The sequence below is a fragment of the Bos javanicus genome, chromosome 10 (genome assembly GCF_032452875.1).
Source record: "Bos javanicus breed banteng chromosome 10, ARS-OSU_banteng_1.0, whole genome shotgun sequence".
Taxonomy (NCBI): Eukaryota; Metazoa; Chordata; class Mammalia; order Artiodactyla; family Bovidae; genus Bos; species Bos javanicus.
In genome coordinates, this window is record NC_083877.1 from 19444676 (window position 1) to 19451562 (window position 6887).

Consider the following 6887-nt stretch of genomic DNA (forward strand, 5'->3'; position numbering starts at 1 on the left):
CCATTTATTTATTTAGACCTACTTAAATGTTTTGCATAATGTAATAGACTTTTATGTGTAGAAGCTTTGCATATTTTTAGCATGATTTACTTCTAGGTGCTTAAGATTTTTAGTACCTTTATTGAGATAAAATTAGCATGCAAGAAACTTCACAATAGAGTGCACAATTTAATAAGTTTATCCTGTATAAACATCCCAAACCATCACTACAACTCAGATAATAAGCATATCCACACCCTGAAGGATTCCTCATGTCCACCCTCTCATCCCTTCCTGCCCAGACATCCCTGCTTCTTACTCTATACCCAGGCAACTGATGACATACTTTCTGTTGCTATCGGTCAGTTTATACTTTCCAGAATTTTATATAAATAAAACCATACAGTATGTGCTCAGTTCAGTTCAGTTCAGTTAAGTTGCTCAGTCGTGTCCGACTCTTCGCGACCCCAACAGTCGCAGCACTCCAGGCCTCCCTGTCCATCACCAACTCCCAGAGTTCACTCAAACTCATGTACATCGAGTCAGTGATGCCATCCAGCCATCTCATCCTCTGTTGTTCCCTTTTCCTCCTGCCCCCAATCCCTCCCAGCATCAGAGTCTTTTCCAATGAGTCAACTCTTCCCATGAGGTGGCCGAAGTACTGGAGTTTCAGCTTTAGCATCATTCCTTCCAAAGAACACCCAGGACTGATCTCCTTTAGAATGGACTGGTTGGATCTCCTTGCAGTCCAAGGGACTCTCAGACAAGGGTCTTCTCCAACACCACAGTTCAAAAGCATCAGTTCTTCGGCGCTCAGCTTTCTTCACAGTCCAACTCTCAAATCCATACATGACCACTGGGAAAACCATAGCCTTGACTAGATGGACCTTTGTTGGCAAAGTAATGTCTCTGCTTTTGAATATGCTATCTAGGTTGGTCATAACTTTGCTTCCAAGGAGTAAGCGTCTTTTAATTTCATGGCTGCAATAACCATCTGCAGTGATTTTGGAGCTCAAAAAAAAAAAAGTCTGACACTGTTCCACTGTTTCCCCATCTATTTCCCATGAAGTGATGGGACCAGATGCCATGATCTTAGTTTTATGAAAGTTGAGCTGTGCTAGTGTGTATCAATAGTGGGTGGGGCTAGTGGTAAAGAACCTGCCTGCCAATGTAGGGGACTAAGAGATGCAGGTTGGATCCCTGGGTCAGGAAGATCCTCTGGAGGAGGGCATGGCCACCCACTCCAGTATTTTTGCCTAGAGAATCCCATGGACAGAGGAACCTGATAGGCTGCAGTCCACAGGGTTGCACAGAGTCAGACACGACTGAAGTGACTTAGCATGCAGACTGTAGTGTGTATCAATAGTTAATTGCTTTTGGGACTTCCCTGGTGGTCCTGTGGCTAAGACTACACTCTCCCAATGCAGGGGGTTCCATACCTGAGCAGGAAACTGGATCCCACATGCTGCAACTGAGAGTTTACATGCCGCAGTTAAAGATCCCGCATGCTGCAATGAAGACGGAAGATCCTGAATACTGCAACTAAGACCCAGTCAAATACATAAATAAATATTAAAGAAAAAGGTTAATTGCTTTTAAAAGAACTTTTTTACTTTGAAATAGTTATAGATTCACAGGAAGCCACAAAAAACTGGTTCAGAGAAGTCCTCTGGACCCTTCACCCAGATTCTCCCTTGGATCTCTACCTGCCTGGTTGCTTCCTGCCATTCATGTGTGTGTGCATGCTCAGTCACTCAGTCGTGTCCAGCTCTTTGTGACCCCACAGACTGTAACCCACCAGGCTTCTCTGTCTATGGGATTTTCCAGGTAAGAAAATTGGAGTGGGTGGCCATTTCCTTCTCCGGGGAACTTCCCGACCCAGGGATTGAACCTGGGTCTTTTGCATCTTCTGCACTGTAGGTGGGTTCTTTCATTCATCTCTCTGCTCAAATACAGTCTGCTCACACAGAGCTTCCCTGAGCAACCAATGGAATATCATGAGCCTGGAGGACTCTCACCTCTCCCTCTTTTACTTTATGTCTAGAACTTATTCATATCTGATTTTTTCATTTGTTTACTGTGATCTCATCCAATTAGAATATGAATTCTGTGAAAACAGGGACCTTGTCTGTCCTAGCCAGCGACTAGAATAGTGCCTGGCATTCAATAAATACTTGTTGAATAATAACAGATCTTTCAGCAACTGCACAATATGAATATTGTTCTCTCCATGTCACAGATGAGAAGCTGAGAAAGATTATGTGCCTTGCCCCAAACCACACAGTTAGTGGTGGTGGTGTGGACTTTGGAAGCTGAGATTTGAATCTCTGATTTCTAAAGACACACTACCCTCTCTTCTTAAAAAAATTCTGAAACAGGAAGCAGGGCAGAATGAGGGTGACTGCATCTATCTCCTTAACAGTAGCTCTTTTTTTTTCCTTTTTATAACTTTATTTATTCTTATTTTGGGCTGTGCTAGCTCTTCGTTGCTGCACAAGCTTTTCTTTAGTTGAGTGACCTGTGGCTACTCTCCTGTTGCGGTGTGCAGGCTCCTCATTGCAGTGGCTCCTCTTGTGGAACGTGGGCTCTAGGGCCTGTGGACTTCAGTAGTTGTGTGTGTGTGGGCTGTAGCGCACAGGCTCAGTAGTTGTAGCGCACGGGCTTAGCTACTTCTCGGCATGGGGGATCTTCCCTTACCAGGGATCAAACCCGCATCTCCTGCATTGGCAGGCAGATTCTTTACCACTGAGCCACCAAGGAAGCCCAGTAGGTCTTCTTTATACCACAGACTTAGCCCCTAGTGCCAGGCCAGGGGTAGCGAACATTCCAAGTGGTCAGTTCTTGGGGTCACTGGCCTCAGTAGCAGTGGCAGGGCCTGTAGGTCCCAATGTGGAATATTATTTCCCTACCTCCCAAAAAGGGCAGGCAATTCATCCCCCCTCATGTTCACGTTTTTCTTTTTGTTAATGAATTAATATTTCTAGCAATTTACTTCTAAACCATTCTTTAAAAGGTCATCTAAATCTTTAAAGGGCCATTATAGTTCATTACAATCTATTGCAAGCCGATTTCTTTAAACAAGCCATTCCTGATGCTGAAATTATAATTTTTTTTTTTTTTTAGCTTTTGGCACTATGTACTGTTTAGAACAATAGAGGATAACTTTTCAAATAAAAACTGGGTGATACACTGGAAAAATACTGAGTAATACATTGAAAAAAATATTTTCACATGTAAAAATTCTGCATATCTTCAATTAAGGTTTATGAAAAAGTTAATTTCAAAAAAAAGATACAAGCTTCATAACTCATGATGAAAGTTAGCTGGCTTTCTTGAGAAGTGAAATTAAAAACAGACTGCACTGCTTACTTTTCAGCCAATTCCACTTTGCCAGATTTCAGAAGGAAAAAGCCCAACGTAGTTTCAGTGTTGTCTCCTTGTCTGGGAGAATCCGGATGACTTGCTCCTCTCTGACAGCCTACTTTGTCCTCACTGCTCCCAATCACAGCTGAATCCATCAACAGGACGGCTTCACATGCTGATCATGCACAGCCAAGAATGACAAGCCCAGGTTGGTGCAGATAAATCCTCTGCGTCTTCATTGGATCTCAAACATTGTTCTATATGCTCCAGTCAATTTGCGTGGAGCTGGTACAAGAAAGAAACCACATTACTTACTGCATATTCATCAACCTTCTGGAATCTGGTGCATTGGTCAGTTACTTTATCCAGTACAACTTGAGTGGGTGTCCAGTAGCAATTTTTCTTCCAGAGCTCCTGATCTGTGGCCAAATGCATGATCCACTAAACTGAGTCATGCTGCAAACTGTGTTATAATCAACACTTTGGAAAATGTTTCATCACTATCACGTTCTTCAGAAGGAGCCGCTCTTGGGGACCATGATTCCTGTGGCTGTTCTGGCGTGGGCATAGGAAAGGCCCCCATAATCCTCTTTCCTACTTCCTTTATTCAACTTTTTTGGCTGCTCTTTCTCCAGTAAGTGAATACCGGACTTTTTCTGCTTAAAAAAGAAATTATAAAACAATACATATTCAGTATATATCATTTAGAAAATGTAGAAAAGAATGAGTACTTTAAAAATCACCCTTAATCCCATTGATCAATGTTCTGTTTTTTGCTGTATAGCTTAACAGACTTAAAAAAAAAAACTTTTATGCATTTATTTTTGGCTGTGCTGGGTCTTTGTTGTTGCACTCAGGCTTTGTCCAGTTGCAGTGATTGGGGGCTGCTCTTCGTTGCAGTGGACAGGTTTCTCACTGCAGTGGCTTCTCTTGTTGTGGCTCCCAGGCTCTAGAGCACAGGCTCAATAGCTGTGGCCCATGGGTGTAGTCGCTCTGAGGCATGTGGGATCTTCCCACACCAGGGATCCAACCCATGTCTCCTGCATTGGCAGGTGGATTCTTTACCACTGAGCCACCAGGGAAGCCCTTTGCAGACTTTTTAATATAATGTGTGCACACAGATACATACATCTTCACAAAAGTGGAATTTTATTATTACATATTTTGTTTTGTAGATCAGCCCTGGGTGTTCTTTGGAAGGAATGATGCTAAAGCTGAAACTCCAGTACTTCGGCCACCTGATGCGAAGAGTTGACTCATTGGAAAAGACCCTGATGCTGGGAGGGATTGGGGGCAGGAGGAGAAGGGGACGACAGAGGATGAGATGGCTGGATGGCATCACGGACGCAATGGACATGAGTCCATTTTGAGTTTGAGTGAACTCCGGGAGATGGTGATGGACAGGGAGGCCTGGCGTGCTGTGATTCATGGGGTCGCAAAGAGTCGGACATGACTGAGTGACTGAACTGAACTGAACTGATTTTGTTTTGTAATAATTTTTCCCTTAACTATATAATGAACACTGTGATATCACCAATTTTTTTAACCCAGTATGATTTTTCATGGCTGCATAGGCTGCTAGTTATCTAATCTACTGGTAGAAAATTAGACCATTTGCAAGTTTTTGCTATTACAAACCATGAAGGAGGAACATTCTCATGGCAGAATCTGCAGTTTTTTAAATGTCTCTTTAGGATAGAGTCACACCTACCTCGGAGGACAGTTCCGATGATGTTCTCAGATTCGCCTCCATTAAAGTTGCTCTACGTTCCTTCTGCAGTAGCTAAGAATAACCCCACTCCACACACACTCTTGTTCATACTGCAGCCTTGCCAGCCCATCCCAAGAAGGATGCTTCAGGTGATCTCTCTGGCTTCAAGAAACCGCGAAGAGAGGGCAGGTAGAAAGGGACTCAAACCATGTCCGAGGTCACATCTAGGCTCTGTAAGGCAAAGGATGGGGTCCCTAGGTGGAAAAAGACGAGAGAGGATGGGCCTCAGGGTCCCAGAGACTCCTCTTGGTGCCGGTGGATGTGTCTTAGAATCCCGGCTTCCTCATCTACGGAATGAGGATGGGATCTCTCGGTGATGGAGATGCGTGGATGTCACCTTCAGAGATGCATCAGAACCGAGCCGCGCCTGCAGGAGCGCTCCCGGCGCCTGGAGGCGACCGAGGACCGGACAGTCTGGCTGGCAGCCTAGGAGCGCCCCTCAAGCTCGAGCTGACGTCTCCCGGCTGGCCCGTGCCAGGAGGGAGAGCCGCTCGGAGCCCCCAGGGGGCGCCGCAAGCCCACCGCAAGAGCCTCACACTCGCCGGGTGGGGACCGCGCGAGCCTCGGGGAGTGGGTCCCGAGCCTCGCGGCTCATGGGCTAGGCCCCGCGATGGGTCTTCATCCCCTGTGATTTCTTTTTCCGCACAACAAACAGAAATGCCATCAGCTCAACCCGGCCGCGCTTGCAGCGTGGGCTTTTTTCATCCCCTGCTCAGTCCCGCAGCCTCCGTGCAGTTGCTCCTGGGGTTGAAGTCTTGGATTCCAGGGTTTTCAAACCTCAACTCAGAGGCCATCGCCTTCCTTGACTCCCACAGATCTCGGGGGCGTGGGGCCCGGATGGAGCCTGGTCCTGTCCCGATGCGACCCACTTCCCAGGCTGGGCTGTCTAAGGATGGGGCTTTGGCTGCCTCCTTGAACTCGAGCCCTTATTGCAACACCTAAGCACCACACTGTCTCTGGCCTATGGTTATAAGTGAGGGAACCGGCTCTTTTCTCTGCGTGGCACAGTCAAAGGTCTGTGGGAAGGGATCACGCCCTTCAGCCGCTTGGCAGAATAGAACCCGTGGCCCAGTTGTGTGTGTGTGTGATGAGTGGGTCTTGCATCTGTGTGGGAGTTTTTACATGTCAGCAGAGTGTTTGTGCATATGTGATTGTGTGGATATTTGGGAGAATGCATTTTCTAAATGAATGATATTCTATATGGAGTTAAATATATGTCAGTGCGGCCAGGATTTCAATCCCTGTTACTTGATGGTATAGGTAAAATGGACAAATTTGAGGGCCGGGATGTGTGTGCCCTCAGTCGTATCCGACTCTTTGCAACCCCATGGACTGGGGCCTGCCAAGCTCCTCTGTCCATGGGATTCTTCAGGCAAGAATACTGGAGTGGATTGCCATTTCCTCCTCCAGGGGATCTTCCCAACCCAGGCATCAAATCCGTATCTCTTGTATCTCCTGCTTTGGCAGGCAGATTCTTTACCACTGCTCCACCTGGGAAGCCCTTGAGGATTGGAGGTTGGTTCTATATTTGCAACAACAGGCACCTAACCTCGGGCAAAACTCCTCCTCATTGCCTCCACTTTCTTAAAAGATTGTTGTTTAGAAGGAAGAATCATAACTCATAAATATACAACATGAACACGTGTGAGATTTTAATTAATTAATGAGGAAACCAGTGATGTGTTAAGCGTTTCTTCAGAGGACAATACAAAGACCAGTTACACATACTGGCACTCAAGAATAATGAAATGAATTTGTTAATTGATCCAAAATT

General features: G+C 45.7%; 1 long non-coding RNA gene across 2 annotated transcripts; it reads right to left on the bottom strand.

Annotated features, from left to right (window-relative positions):
* Positions 1 to 100: 100 nt before the first annotated feature.
* LOC133255740 (uncharacterized) lies at positions 101 to 5957 on the bottom strand. 2 transcript variants are annotated; one of them, XR_009739039.1, is made up of 2 exons: positions 5054 to 5957; positions 101 to 3998 (listed from the first exon to the last, which is right to left on the bottom strand). It is a non-coding gene; the product is annotated as an uncharacterized LOC133255740 (long non-coding RNA). The 2 variants fall into 2 exon arrangements; XR_009739040.1 differs by having other exon boundaries at positions 101 to 4001.
* Positions 5958 to 6887: the final 930 nt, after the last annotated feature.